General features: G+C 45.2%; 1 pseudogene; it reads right to left on the reverse strand.

Annotated features, from left to right (window-relative positions):
* Positions 1–1,654: 1,654 nt before the first annotated feature.
* The window catches only part of LOC139422740 (probable RNA-binding protein 18), a 36,954-nt pseudogene continuing 23,581 nt past the window's right edge, over positions 1,655–15,027 (reverse strand).

The raw sequence follows: 15,027 nt of genomic DNA on the forward strand, positions 1-15,027 counted from the left end.
TCTGACACTGGATAATGTTGATTCAGGTTCACGGCTTTTTTATTTAGGTTTAATTGAAAAAACTGTGTAGGTGTTGATTTTTATTATTTCGACTTATGTTAGAATTTCACAATATATAAGTAATCCTATATTTAATATATATATATATTAGTTAGGCTATATATACTTTGTAGTATTTTACAAAGTTGACATCAAATGACACCCAAACATAAACAAATATGAATGAAATACATGTATGACCCTTGATCACAAGATCAAGTAATCCATGTCTGTCTGGAGATGATTTAATTAAATATTTGTCGTAAACTTATTTAAAAGTGGATAGTCTTGAGAAACATAGCACTTCATCGAATCATTGTTTTTCACTTTGCTAAATTAAAAACACAATTATGCACCGTAAATAGTTAAGGTTTAATTATTCATGTTATACATGTATTCTATTGCATTCTTGGAGTTTGTGAGACTAAATAGACATAAGATTTCAAACGAGACATACATTTATTATTAAATTAGTTGCTTTTTTGATTATTATTGTTATCATAGGGGTTCATTTATTATCGCTGATTAGAAAAAGATTAAACTAAACGTACATGTTTGATTCTGCAAGAGGATCTATTGCAAATTTGACACAAAATAAATAGACATGACATCTCATTCTCACTCCAAATATATAAGCTTTTTAATCCAATAATCTAATAATATATTAAGGGCGAATCTGTAGATGCTTTGTTTAGCTATGAAAAAGACAACTTCAATGGAACACAGCCTTGCAGCATCAAGCATAAAAAAGACCAACTAGCCTTATAGTTAATGTATACATGCTTGAAATGATCGATAATCAGGACAATATACAGACCAAGGCTGACCAGTTTGAGAACAGCGCGCATCTGGAATATTTGCGGTAAATCTGCCAATGAAGGCGTTCAAAATGAGCACCAAGAGTTTAAGATGTTACCAAAGCTGTTTCGATCATCAGGGTTTAGCTATAATTTCACTGTACATTTATTTTGTATTTTTTAAAAGCAAAGCCTAATAACTAACTGATCCAATCTGGTAATTCAGTACGTTTGAATGAAATGATCTCACAGGTCTTGATCGCTAAATGAATCATATCCGTTTCTTACCATTCAGGCGTCAGGCAGAGTTATCACGCGCCATTCACATGGGCATCAAACAGACACCTACATTTCAGCTGCCTGCAACACATTTAAATGGGAGTGCAGTGAGGCAGCACAAAAATGGGATATCAAGTGACTCATTTCGTGATTGAAGAAAATCTAATTCGCGTTTTTTGACGAGACTATACTGAGGACTGGTATTACATTAAAACCTCATTGAGGACAGAGCTACTGTGCACAACATTGATGAGGAGTGGTAAATAGCGATGGAAATCTCATACTCTAGTAGTACCAGATTCTTCTAACCATTTGGCAGATCTACAAATTATGGGATGAATAAAACAGCCCTGTAAACACTTCCAAAAAACAACAAGTAGGCTACAATACAGAAACATATGGGCATAACATTGAAATCAAAAGGAGAACAAACAAAACAAACATATAACATTAAAAAAATACTATTTAATGAAGGAACCATGCATGAGTTGAGTGACAATGTAGTTTCTTGGTTTACTGGGTGTCATAGCATGAATACAAAGTTGCCATCAAATCACACTAAAAAAAACATGAATTAAATACATTTTCATGACTTTTGATCACAAGAAACACAGAAAGGTGACAACTACTCAGTTTTCAAAAGACACCATTTTATGCCATGTCTTCCCTTTTGTGACTACAGACCAACATAACATGCTGAATAAGGGACTCAGACTGAGCAGGTATAGGAAACATTATATGATCCACTAAATCAGGGCCCATATTCACCAAGCATCTCAGAGTAGGAGTGCTGATCTAGGCTTCCCTTCTACATCATAATGAATAAGAGAAGGGACCTGATCCTAGATCAGCACTCCTTCTCTGAGACGCTTTGTGACGACGTGCCCTGGAAAATGGGTAATTATTAAGGCTAATAATGTCAAACTCCCAACACTAAACAGCAAAGAGAGAAATTAAACATTACAATGACAAAAATAAACAACAGTAAGATAAATTGAAGGTGTGATATTGTACACATCATAAAATATATAGCAGTTAAAAGTTATTGAAAATAAGATTAGAAAAACAACTCAAATAAAAAATCCCTCCTCTCCCAAGTAAGAATACACTCTAGCTCAAAATAAAGCAGACAGTGTGAGGCTTTCACCTGTCAAATGGCTTGTCGTGCTGTCTGTCCAAACCTGAAGCCATACAGTACAGAGGTTTTGGTTTGGTGGCCTGACCTCTCCCACTGTAGCCTGGTCCCAGATCTGTTTGTGCTCTTGCCAACTGCAGTCATTACCAAGCCAAACATGATAGTCCAAACAGACTAGTGGAAGTAGCCTGAGTGCCAAAGTGGAATAATAACTTAACAGTTAGACAATATTCACAATTCCAGTAACTTGACCACAATTCCAGTAACTTTACTAAAATTCCAGTAACTTTACCAAAATTACCAGATTTTCCACAAATTCTGGTTGGAGGATTCTGGATTTCCTGCTTATTCCCTTCTGATACTGGGAATCTTCAAACTGGGATTTCTGCAAAACCTGGACATTTTGGGAAAGTTACCGGAATTGTTCGAGCCTAGGTGTTGGATGGTCTGTCTCCATCTCATTTGTGTCATCTCCTGAACTTGCAGAAGGGTCTGCTGTAGGGCTGTAGGTGTTTCTTCTCTGGGGGCTTGTTGTACATGTAGGTTGAGTGGCCCTGGTACTCCTCTCCATCTGGGTTCTCCATCATCTGAAGCTTGGCCTCAATCGCACGGATTGTCGCACTTGTACTTTGTACAGGAGAGAGGGGAAGAGAGAGAGTGACTGAGAAGGAGAGAGTGACAGAGAAGGAGAGAGTGACAGAGAAGGAGAGAGCAACTGTGAGAAGGAGAGAGCTGTAGAGGGAGAGAGCTATAGAGGGAGAGAGCTACAGAGAGAGGGAGAGAGTGACTGAGAAGGAGAGAGTGACAGAGAAGGAGAGAGCGACTGTGAGAAGGAGAGAGCTGTAGAGGGAGAGAGCTATAGAGGGAGAGAGCTATAGAGGGAGAGAGATATAGAGAGAGGGAGAGAGTGACTGAGAAGGAGAGCGTTATATAGAGAGGGAGATAGTGACTGAGAAGGAGAGAGTGACTATGAGGAGAAAGTTAGAGACAAGGAGAGAGTGACTGAGAAGGTGAGAGTTAAAGAGAGGGAGAGAGTTAGAGGGAGAGAGTGACTGAAAAGGAGAGCGTTATAGAGAGAGGCAATAGTGACTGAGGAGAGCGTAATTTAGAGAGGGAGAGAGTGACTATGAGGAGAGAGTTATAGAGAGAGTATAGAGAGAGGGAGAGTGACTGTGAGAAGGAGAGCGCTATAGAGAGAGGGAGAGAGTGACTGAGAAGGAGAGCGTTATAGAGAGAGGGAGAGAGTGACTGAGAAGGAGAGCGTTATAGAGAGAGGGAGAGAGTGACTGAGAAGGAGAGCGTTATAGAGAGAGGGAGAGAGTGACTGTGAGAAGGAAAGAGTTATAGAGAGAGTATAGAGAGAGGGAGAGAGTGACTGTGAGAAGGAGAGCGTTATAGAGAGAGGGAGAGAGTGACTGTGAGAAGGAGAGCGTTATAGAGAGAGGGAGAGTGACTGAGAAGGAAAGCGTTATAGAGAGAGGGAGAGAGTGACTGTGAGAAGGAGAGCGTTATAGAGAGAGGGAGAGAGTGACTGTGAGAAGGAGAGCGTTATAGAGAGAGGGAGAGAGTGACTGAGAAGGAGAGCGTTATAGAGAGAGGGAGAGTGACTGAGAAGGAGAGCGTTATAGAGAGAGGGAGAGAGTGACTGTGAGAAGGAGAGCATTATAGAGAGAGGGAGAGTGACTGAGAAGGAAAGCGTTATAGAGAGAGGGAGAGTGACTGAGAAGGAGAGCGTTATAGAAAGAGGGAGAGTGACTGTGAGAAGGAGAGCGCTATAGAGAGAGGGAGAGAGTGACTGAGAAGGAGAGCGTTATAGAGAGAGGGAGAGTGACTGAGAAGGAGAGCGTTATAGAGAGAGGGAGAGTGACTGTGAGAAGGAGAGCGCTATAGAGAGAGGGAGAGAGTGACTGAGAAGGAGAGAGTGACTATGAGGAGAAAGTTAGAGACAAGGAGAGAGTGACTGAGAAGGAGAGAGTTAAAGAGAGGGAGAGAGTTAGAGGGAGAGAGTGACTGAAAAGGAGAGCGTTATAGAGAGAGGCAATAGTGACTGAGGAGAGCGTAATTTAGAGAGGGAGAGAGTGACTATGAGGAGAGAGTTATAGAGAGAGTATAGAGAGAGGGAGAGTGACTGTGAGAAGGAGAGCGTTATAGAAAGAGGGAGAGTGACTGTGAGAAGGAGAGCGCTATAGAGAGAGGGAGAGAGTGACTGAGAAGGAGAGCGGTATAGAGAGAGGGAGAGAGTGACTGAGAAGGAGAGCGTTATAGAGAGAGGGAGAGAGTGACTGTGAGAAGGAGAGAGTTATAGAGAGAGTATAGAGAGAGGGAGAGTGTGACTGTGAGAAGGAGTGCGTTATAGAGAGAGGGAGAGTGCTATAGAGAGAGGGAGAGTGACTGTGAGAAGGAGAGCGTTATAGAAAGAGGGAGAGTGACTGTGAGAAGGAGAGCGCTATAGAGAGAGGGAGAGAGTGACTGAGAAGGAGAGCGTTATAGAGAGAGGGAGAGAGTGACTGAGAAGGAGAGCGTTATAGAGAGAGGGAGAGAGTGACTGAGAAGGAGAGCGTTATAGAGAGAGGGAGAGAGTGACTGTGAGAAGGAAAGAGTTATAGAGAGAGTATAGAGAGAGGGAGAGAGTGACTGTGAGAAGGAGAGCGTTATAGAGAGAGGGAGAGAGTGACTGTGAGAAGGAGAGCGTTATAGAGAGAGGGAGAGTGACTGAGAAGGAAAGCGTTATAGAGAGAGGGAGAGAGTGACTGTGAGAAGGAGAGCGTTATAGAGAGAGGGAGAGAGTGACTGTGAGAAGGAGAGCGTTATAGAGAGAGGGAGAGAGTGACTGAGAAGGAGAGCGTTATAGAGAGAGGGAGAGTGACTGAGAAGGAGAGCGTTATAGAGAGAGGGAGAGAGTGACTGTGAGAAGGAGAGCATTATAGAGAGAGGGAGAGTGACTGAGAAGGAAAGCGTTATAGAGAGAGGGAGAGTGACTGAGAAGGAGAGCGTTATAGAAAGAGGGAGAGTGACTGTGAGAAGGAGAGCGCTATAGAGAGAGGGAGAGAGTGACTGAGAAGGAGAGCGTTATAGAGAGAGGGAGAGTGACTGAGAAGGAGAGCGTTATAGAGAGAGGGAGAGTGACTGTGAGAAGGAGAGCGCTATAGAGAGAGGGAGAGAGTGACTGAGAAGGAGAGAGTGACTATGAGGAGAAAGTTAGAGACAAGGAGAGAGTGACTGAGAAGGAGAGAGTTAAAGAGAGGGAGAGAGTTAGAGGGAGAGAGTGACTGAAAAGGAGAGCGTTATAGAGAGAGGCAATAGTGACTGAGGAGAGCGTAATTTAGAGAGGGAGAGAGTGACTATGAGGAGAGAGTTATAGAGAGAGTATAGAGAGAGGGAGAGTGACTGTGAGAAGGAGAGCGTTATAGAAAGAGGGAGAGTGACTGAGAAGGAGAGCGCTATAGAGAGAGGGAGAGAGTGACTGAGAAGGAGAGCGGTATAGAGAGAGGGAGAGAGTGACTGAGAAGGAGAGCGTTATAGAGAGAGGGAGAGAGTGACTGTGAGAAGGAGAGAGTTATAGAGAGAGTATAGAGAGAGGGAGAGTGTGACTGTGAGAAGGAGTGCGTTATAGAGAGAGGGAGAGTGCTATAGAGAGAGGGAGAGTGACTGTGAGAAGGAGAGCGTTATAGAAAGAGGGAGAGTGACTGTGAGAAGGAGAGCGCTATAGAGAGAGGGAGAGAGTGACTGAGAAGGAGAGCGTTATAGAGAGAGGGAGAGAGTGACTGAGAAGGAGAGCGTTATAGAGAGAGGGAGAGAGTGACTGAGAAGGAGAGCGTTATAGAGAGAGGGAGAGAGTGACTGTGAGAAGGAAAGAGTTATAGAGAGAGTATAGAGAGAGGGAGAGAGTGACTGTGAGAAGGAGAGCGTTATAGAGAGAGGGAGAGAGTGACTGTGAGAAGGAGAGCGTTATAGAGAGAGGGAGAGTGACTGAGAAGGAAAGCGTTATAGAGAGAGGGAGAGAGTGACTGTGAGAAGGAGAGCGTTATAGAGAGAGGGAGAGAGTGACTGTGAGAAGGAGAGCGTTATAGAGAGAGGGAGAGAGTGACTGAGAAGGAGAGCGTTATAGAGAGAGGGAGAGTGACTGAGAAGGAGAGCGTTATAGAGAGAGGGAGAGAGTGACTGTGAGAAGGAGAGCATTATAGAGAGAGGGAGAGTGACTGAGAAGGAAAGCGTTATAGAGAGAGGGAGAGTGACTGAGAAGGAGAGCGTTATAGAAAGAGGGAGAGTGACTGTGAGAAGGAGAGCGCTATAGAGAGAGGGAGAGAGTGACTGAGAAGGAGAGCGTTATAGAGAGAGGGAGAGTGACTGAGAAGGAGAGCGTTATAGAGAGAGGGAGAGTGACTGTGAGAAGGAGAGCGCTATAGAGAGAGGGAGAGAGTGACTGAGAAGGAGAGAGTGACTATGAGGAGAAAGTTAGAGACAAGGAGAGAGTGACTGAGAAGGAGAGAGTTAAAGAGAGGGAGAGAGTTAGAGGGAGAGAGTGACTGAAAAGGAGAGCGTTATAGAGAGAGGCAATAGTGACTGAGGAGAGCGTAATTTAGAGAGGGAGAGAGTGACTATGAGGAGAGAGTTATAGAGAGAGTATAGAGAGAGGGAGAGTGACTGTGAGAAGGAGAGCGTTATAGAAAGAGGGAGAGTGACTGTGAGAAGGAGAGCGCTATAGAGAGAGGGAGAGAGTGACTGAGAAGGAGAGCGGTATAGAGAGAGGGAGAGAGTGACTGAGAAGGAGAGCGTTATAGAGAGAGGGAGAGAGTGACTGTGAGAAGGAGAGAGTTATAGAGAGAGTATAGAGAGAGGGAGAGTGTGACTGTGAGAAGGAGTGCGTTATAGAGAGAGGGAGAGTGCTATAGAGAGAGGGAGAGTGACTGTGAGAAGGAGAGCGCTATAGAGAGAGGGAGAGAGTGACTAAGAAGAGAGTTATAGAGAGAGTATAGAGAGAGGGAGAGTGACTGTGAGAAGGAGAGCGTTATAGAAAGAGGGAGAGTGACTGTGAGAAGGAGAGCGCTATAGAGAGAGGGAGAGAGTGACTGAGAAGGAGAGCGTTATAGAGAGAGGGAGAGAGTGACTGAGAAGGAGAGCGTTATAGAGAGAGGGAGAGAGTGACTGAGAAGGAGAGCGTTATAGAGAGAGGGAGAGAGTGACTGTGAGAAGGAGAGAGTTATAGCGAGAGTATAGAGAGAGGGAGAGAGTGACTGAGAAGGAGAGCGTTATAGAGAGAGGGAGAGAGTGACTGAGAAGGAGAGAGTTATAGAGAGAGTATAGAGAGAGGGAGAGAGTGACTGTGAGAAGGAGAGCGTTATAGAGAGAGGGAGAGTGACTGTGAGAAGGAGAGCGCTATAGAGAGAGGGAGAGTGACTGTGAGAAGGAGAGCGTTATAGAGAGAGGGGGAGAGTGACTGAGAAGGAGAGCGTTATAGAGAGAGGGAGAGAGTGACTGTGAGAAGGAGAGAGTTATAGAGAGAGTATAGAGAGAGGGAGAGAGTGACTGTGAGAAGGAGAGCGTTATAGAGAGAGGGAGAGAGTGACTGAGAAGGAGAGTGTTATAGAGAGAGGGGGAGAGTGACTGAGAAGGAGAGCGTTATAGAGAGAGGGAGAGTGACTGAGAAGGAGAGCATTATAGAGAGAGGGAGAGAGTGACTGAGAAGGAAAGCATTATAGAGAGAGGCAATAGTGACTGTGAGGAGAGCGTTATTTAGAGAGGGAGAGAGTGACTGTGAGAAGGAGAGCGTTATAGAGAGAGGGAGAGTGACTGAGAAGGAAAGCGTTATAGAGAGAGGGAGAGTGACTGAGAAGGAGAGCGTTATAGAGAGAGGGAGAGAGTGACTGAGAAGGAGAGCGTTATAGAGAGAGGGAGAGTGACTGTGAGAAGGAGAGCGCTATAGAGAGAGGGAGAGTGACTGTGAGAAGGAGAGCGCTATAGAGAGAGGGAGAGAGTGACTGAGAAGGAGAGCGTTATAGAGAGAGGGAGAGAGTGACTGAGAAGGAGAGGGAGAGCGCTATAGAGAGAATGAGAGAGTGACTGAGAAGGAGAGCGTTATAAAGAGAGGGAGAGAGTGACTGAGAAGGAGAGTGTTATAGAGAGAGGGAGAGAGTGACTGTGAGAAGGAGAGTTATAGAGAGAGTATAGAGAGAGGGAGAGTGTGACTGTGAGAAGGAGTGCGTTATAGAGAGAGGGAGAGTGACTGTGAGAAGGAGAGCGCTATAGAGAGAGGGAGAGTGACTGTGAGAAGGAGAGCGCTATAGAGAGAGGGAGAGAGTGACTGAGAAGAGAGTTATAGAGAGAGTATAGAGAGAGGGAGAGTGACTGTGAGAAGGAGAGCGCTATAGAGAGAGGGAGAGAGTGACTGAGAAGGTGAGCGCTATAGAGAGAGGGAGAGAGTGACTGAGAAGAGAGTTATAGAGAGAGTATAGAGAGAGGGAGAGGGACTGTGAGAAGGAGAGCGCTATAGAGAGAGGGAGAGTGACTGTGAGAAGAATAGCATTATAGAGAGAGGGAGAGTGACTGAGAAGGAAAGCGTTATAGAGAGAGGGAGAGAGCGACTGTGAGAAGGAGAGCGTTATAGAGAGAGGGAGAGAGTGACTGAGAAGGAGAGCGTTATAGAGAGAGGGGGAGAGTGACTGAGAAGGAGAGCGTTATAGAGAGAGGGAGAGTGACTGAGAAGGAGAGCGTTATAGAGAGAGGGAGAGTGACTGAGAAGGAGAGCGTTATAGAGAGAGGGAGAGAGTGACTGAGAAGGAAAGCATTATAGAGAGAGGCAATAGTGACTGTGAGGAGAGCGTTATTTAGAGAGGGAGAGAGTGACTGTGAGAAGGAGAGCGCTATAGAGAGAGGGAGAGAGTGACTGAGAAGGAGAGCGTTATAGAGAGAGGGAGAGTGACTGTGAGAAGGAGAGCGCTATAGACAGAGGGAGAGAGTGACTGAGAAGGAGAGAGTGACTATGAGGAGAAAGTTAGAGACAAGGAGAGAGTGACTGAGAAGGAGAGAGTTAAAGAGAGGGAGAGAGTGACTGAAAAGGAGAGCGTTATAGAGAGAGGCAATAGTGACTGAGGAGAGCGTAATTTAGAGAGGGAGAGAGTGACTATGAGGAGAGAGTTATAGAGAGAGTATAGAGAGAGGGAGAGAGTGACTGTGAGAAGGAGAGCGTTATAGAGAGAGGGAGAGTGACTGTGAGAAGGAGAGCGCTATAGAGAGAGGGAGAGAGTGACTGAGAAGGAGAGAGTGACTATGAGGAGAAAGTTAGAGACAAGGAGAGAGTGACTGAGAAGGAGAGAGTTAAAGAGAGGGAGAGAGTTAGAGGGAGAGAGTGACTGAAAAGGAGAGCGTTATAGAGAGAGGCAATAGTGACTGAGGAGAGCGTTATTTAGAGAGGGAGAGAGTGACTATGAGGAGAGAGTTATAGAGAGAGTATAGAGAGAGGGAGAGTGACTGTGAGAAGGAGAGCGTTATAGAAAGAGGGAGAGTGACTGTGAGAAGGAGAGCGCTATAGAGAGAGGGAGAGAGTGACTGAGAAGGAGAGCGTTATAGAGAGAGGGAGAGTGACTGAGAAGGAGAGGGAGAGCGCTATAGAGAGAATGAGAGAGTGACTGAGAAGGAGAGCGTTATAAAGAGAGGGAGAGAGTGACTGAGAAGGAGAGTGTTATAGAGAGAGGGAGAGAGTGACTGTGAGAAGGAGAGTTATAGAGAGAGTATAGAGAGAGGGAGAGTGTGACTGTGAGAAGGAGTGCGTTATAGAGAGAGGGAGAGTGACTGTGAGAAGGAGAGCGCTATAGAGAGAGGGAGAGTGACTGTGAGAAGGAGAGCGCTATAGAGAGAGGGAGAGAGTGACTGAGAAGAGAGTTATAGAGAGAGTATAGAGAGAGGGAGAGTGACTGTGAGAAGGAGAGCGCTATAGAGAGAGGGAGAGAGTGACTGAGAAGGTGAGCGCTATAGAGAGAGGGAGAGAGTGACTGAGAAGAGAGTTATAGAGAGAGTATAGAGAGAGGGAGAGGGACTGTGAGAAGGAGAGCGCTATAGAGAGAGGGAGAGTGACTGTGAGAAGAATAGCGTTATAGAGAGAGGGAGAGAGCGACTGTGAGAAGGAGAGCGTTATAGAGAGAGGGAGAGAGTGACTGTGAGAAGGAGAGCGTTATAGAGAGAGGGAGAGAGTGACTGAGAAGGAGAGCGTTATAGAGAGAGGGGGAGAGTGACTGAGAAGGAGAGCGTTATAGAGAGAGGGAGAGTGACTGAGAAGGAGAGCGTTATAGAGAGAGGGAGAGTGACTGAGAAGGAGAGCGTTATAGAGAGAGGGAGAGAGTGACTGAGAAGGAAAGCATTATAGAGAGAGGCAATAGTGACTGTGAGGAGAGCGTTATTTAGAGAGGGAGAGAGTGACTGTGAGAAGGAGAGCGCTATAGAGAGAGGGAGAGTGACTGAGAAGGAAAGCGTTATAGAGAGAGGGAGAGTGACTGAGAAGGAGAGCGTTATAGAGAGAGGGAGAGAGTGACTGAGAAGGAGAGCGTTATAGAGAGAGGGAGAGTGACTGTGAGAAGGAGAGCGCTATAGAGAGAGGGAGAGAGTGACTGAGAAGGAGAGAGTGACTATGAGGAGAAAGTTAGAGACAAGGAGAGAGTGACTGAGAAGGAGAGAGTTAAAGAGAGGGAGAGAGTGACTGAAAAGGAGAGCGTTATAGAGAGAGGCAATAGTGACTGAGGAGAGCGTAATTCAGAGAGGGAGAGAGTGACTATGAGGAGAGAGTTATAGAGAGAGTATAGAGAGAGGGAGAGAGTGACTGTGAGAAGGAGAGCGTTATAGAGAGAGGGAGAGTGACTGTGAGAAGGAGAGCGCTATAGAGAGAGGGAGAGAGTGACTGAGAAGGAGAGCGCTATAGAGAGAGGGAGAGAGTGACTGAAAAGGAGAGCGTTATAGAGAGAGGGAGAGAGTGACTGAGAAGGAAAGCGTTATAGAGAGAGGGAGAGAGTGACTGTGAGAAGGAGAGTTATAGAGAGAGGGAGAGTGACTGTGAGAAGGAGAGCGCTATAGAGAGAGGGAGAGAGTGACTGTGAGGAGAGTGTTATAGAGAGAGGGAGAGAGTGACTGTGAGAAGGAGCGTTATAGAGAGAGGGAGCGAGTGACTGTGAAGGAGAGCGTTATAGAGAGAGGGAGAGTGACTGAGAAGGAAAGCGTTATAGAGAGAGGGAGAGAGTGACTGTGAGAAGGAGAGAGTTATAGAGAGAGTATAGAGGGAGAGAGTGACTGTGAGAAGGAGAGCGTTATAGAGAGAGGGAGAGTGACTGTGAGAAGGAGAGCGCTATAGAGAGAGGGAGAGAGTGACTGTGAGAAGGAGAGCGTTATAGAGAGAGGGAGAGTGACTGTGAGGAGAGTGAGTAAGTGGGGAAGCAAACTAGAGAGTGTGGGGGAGGAGGGGGAAAAGGAAACTCCGTGTTTATCTTTCATCACTTCCTCCACACTGACAGGTCTATGGTTGGTAAGTGTGTTTTTGAAGTTTACAGTAAAATACATTCCTAAGGACTCTTCCTAAAAGTCCATCTTAGACATGGTTGTTTCAGTAATAACACTAATAGTATGAATTAGAGCTAAGAGGCCATTTGTTTTTATAACGGCTCCTTTCAAAAGGAACTTCCTTGTCAAGCAATTAAAATACTAAACCGAAATGTTCATCATTTGTAAAGTGATGTTTTTTTTGTATTTTCCCTCCATTTTCTCCACAATTTGGTGATATTCAATTGCGATCCTGTTTCATCACTCCCCAACGGGCTTGGGAGAGGCGAAGGTCGAGTCATACGCGTCCTCCGAAACATGCCCCGCAAACTATGCCTCTTAACACCCGCCCGCCTGCTTAACCCGGAAGCCAGCCGCACCAATGTGTTGGAGAAAATACAGTCCAACTGACGACCAAAGTCAGCCTGCAGGCCCCCGGCCCGCAACAAGGAGTCGCTCGGCCAAACCCCCTCGGCCAAACCCTCCCCTAACGATGCTGGGCCAATTGTGCGCCGCCCTATGGGACTCCCGGTTGTGGCACTGCCTGGGATTGAACCAGGTTCTGTAGTGATGCCTCAAGCACGGCGATGCAGTGTCTTAGACTGCTGCGCCACTAACATGAAATTTGACTTTTAGATGTTAATCATGGGTTAGTCTCATACACACCCTAATGGGGTCTATCATACCGTAATTCATAAGCTTCTAAAACATGTATACTGTAGGAAAGGAGGGTGTGTGAAGCATGAAGGGAGAGAGTCGGAGAAAGAGGATGAGGGGCAAAGAGACAGAGATTGGACAGACCTGAGACTGGTTGGTAAGTCTAGCTCTGCACTGCACTGCACAATGGCACTAGGCTGGCAGGACCATTCTTATCCCCTCGGAAACCCTCAAACCTCTGGAAGAGAGAGACAGAGAGAGAGAGACAGAGAGAGACAGAGACAGAGACAGAGAGAGACAGAGAGAGACAGAGAGAGACAGAGAGAGACAGAGAGAAACAGAGACAGACAGAAACAGAGACAGACAGAAACAGAGAGAGACAGAAACAGAGAGAGACAGAAACAGAGAGAGACAGAAACAGAGAGAGACAGAAGAGAGAGACAGAAACAGAGAGAGACAGAAACAGAGAGAGACAGAAACAGAGAGACAGAAACAGAGAGACAGAAACAGAGATAGACAGACAGACAGACAGAGAGAGAGAGAGACAGAGAGAGACAGAGAGAGAGACAGAGACAAATAAATAGAGAGAGAGAGAGAAACAAAGAGAGAGATGGACAAAAACAAAAGCTAGGACACCTGTGAGACTTGTGATTAAAGTGATGAAATAATTATGAGATATGAGGAGAGGTTTTAGAGAATGAACTGCAACTTCCTCCCACATGACATAGCTGCTGAGCAGAGCAGAGCCTGAACTGGTAACCACAGAGATAGGGAGCAGAGCTTCGGGGTGGGCTAGCTTACTGTCGCACCATGGTTGGACCAGGTAACCAGAGCGGAGCCCGTTTAGCTCAGTCGCACCATGGAGCAGGCAGGTAGTGTGTCACTGTTTGTCTGGTGCTGTTTTTGGTCAAATCCAAAGGCATTGTGGGGAAGCTGAACGGCACAGCAATAGAAGTGTGTATTAATTCCTCTCAAAACCATCCCTCAACTTCACCCACGTGACTGATGCAATGTGAGCCTGTGGAGAGAAGAACCACAACACACACTTCAGTATACCAGAAATGACTATTATCAGACTTACCAGGTTCAGTAATCAGTTCATGTCCTGGTTTCAAAAAGCACAAGTTAGCTTTCTGATCCAGTATGGATGGATGGATGAATGGATGGATGAATGGATGGATGAATGGATGGATGGATGGATGAATGGATGGATGGATGGATGAATGAAAACCTTTATTCCTCAACGTAACATAGAAATAAGTATTACATTGAAAGTAAACACACCCATAATTGTTTCTCACGCCAGACTACCGAACACACTAGTCATAATAGACAATGGACACACATTTATATGACCATGACCCTCAAATACTCCCTTCTATTTGGCAAGTCCTTCTATTAGAATGTATCCTATATGCTCCGGATAGACAAGGGCCACAGGTCTATTTTCTGCATGTGTGATCTGTCTCATATTTCTATCTTCAGATGATTTAGATTAGTTTCTCTTCCCTCCATTATCTGTAAGTACACAGGTTCAGAGGTCAGGCTCAGAGATGAGGCAATCAGTCTCTGAAGTGACGGAAATATAAAATGATCCCTCGGTTAAAGACAAAGCTGAAGGGGATCTCCAGTACATGGCCTTGGTCAAGGTGACTTGACATGACAAAGCTGAAGGGGATCTCCAGTACATGGCCTTGGTCAAGGTGACTTGACGAGACAAAGCTGAAGGGGATCTCCAGTAAATGGCCTTGGTCAAGGTGACTTGACAAGACAAAGAGAGATCATGACAATCACAAGGAACAGCAATTGCATACAAATCAATAGACTGTATCCTTGAATCAATAGACAATATCGTTGAATCAATAGACTATATCGTTGAATCAATAGACTATATCGTTGAATCAATAGACTATATCGTTGAAGGACCATTACTTGACCATCATGTTAGAAAGGTTCTACTCAGAATGGCTCTCTGAGTCAGACATGGTGTATTGATGGTATATGGATGGCATATGGATGGTGTATAGATGGCATATTGATGGCATATGGATGGTGTATAGATGGCATATGGATGGTGTATAGATGGCATATTGATGGCATATGGATGGTGTATAGATGGCATATGGATGGTGTATAGATGGCATATTGATGGCATATGGATGGTGTATAGATGGCATATGGATGGTGTATAGATGGGTTGCGATAGATGCGAAAGTATTCGGCCCCCTTGAACTTTGCGACCTTTTGCCACATTTCAGGCTTCAAACATAAAGATATAAAACTGTATTTTTTTGTGAAGAATCAACAACAAGTGGGACACAATCATGAAGTGGAACGACATTTATTGGATATTTCAAACTTTTTTAACAAATCAAAAACTGAAAAATTGGGCGTGCAAAATTATTCAGTCCCTTTACTTTCAGTGCAGCAAACTCTCTCCAGAAGTTCAGTGGGGATCTCTGAATGATCCAATGTTGACCTAAATGACTAATGATGATAAATACAATCCACCTGTGTGTAATCAAGTCTCCGTATAAATGCACCTGCACTGTGATAGTCTCAGAGGTCCGTTAAAAGCGCAGAGAGCATCATGAAGAACAA

This window comes from Oncorhynchus clarkii, chromosome 12 (genome assembly GCF_045791955.1).
Source record: "Oncorhynchus clarkii lewisi isolate Uvic-CL-2024 chromosome 12, UVic_Ocla_1.0, whole genome shotgun sequence".
Lineage (NCBI taxonomy): Eukaryota > Metazoa > Chordata > Actinopteri > Salmoniformes > Salmonidae > Oncorhynchus > Oncorhynchus clarkii.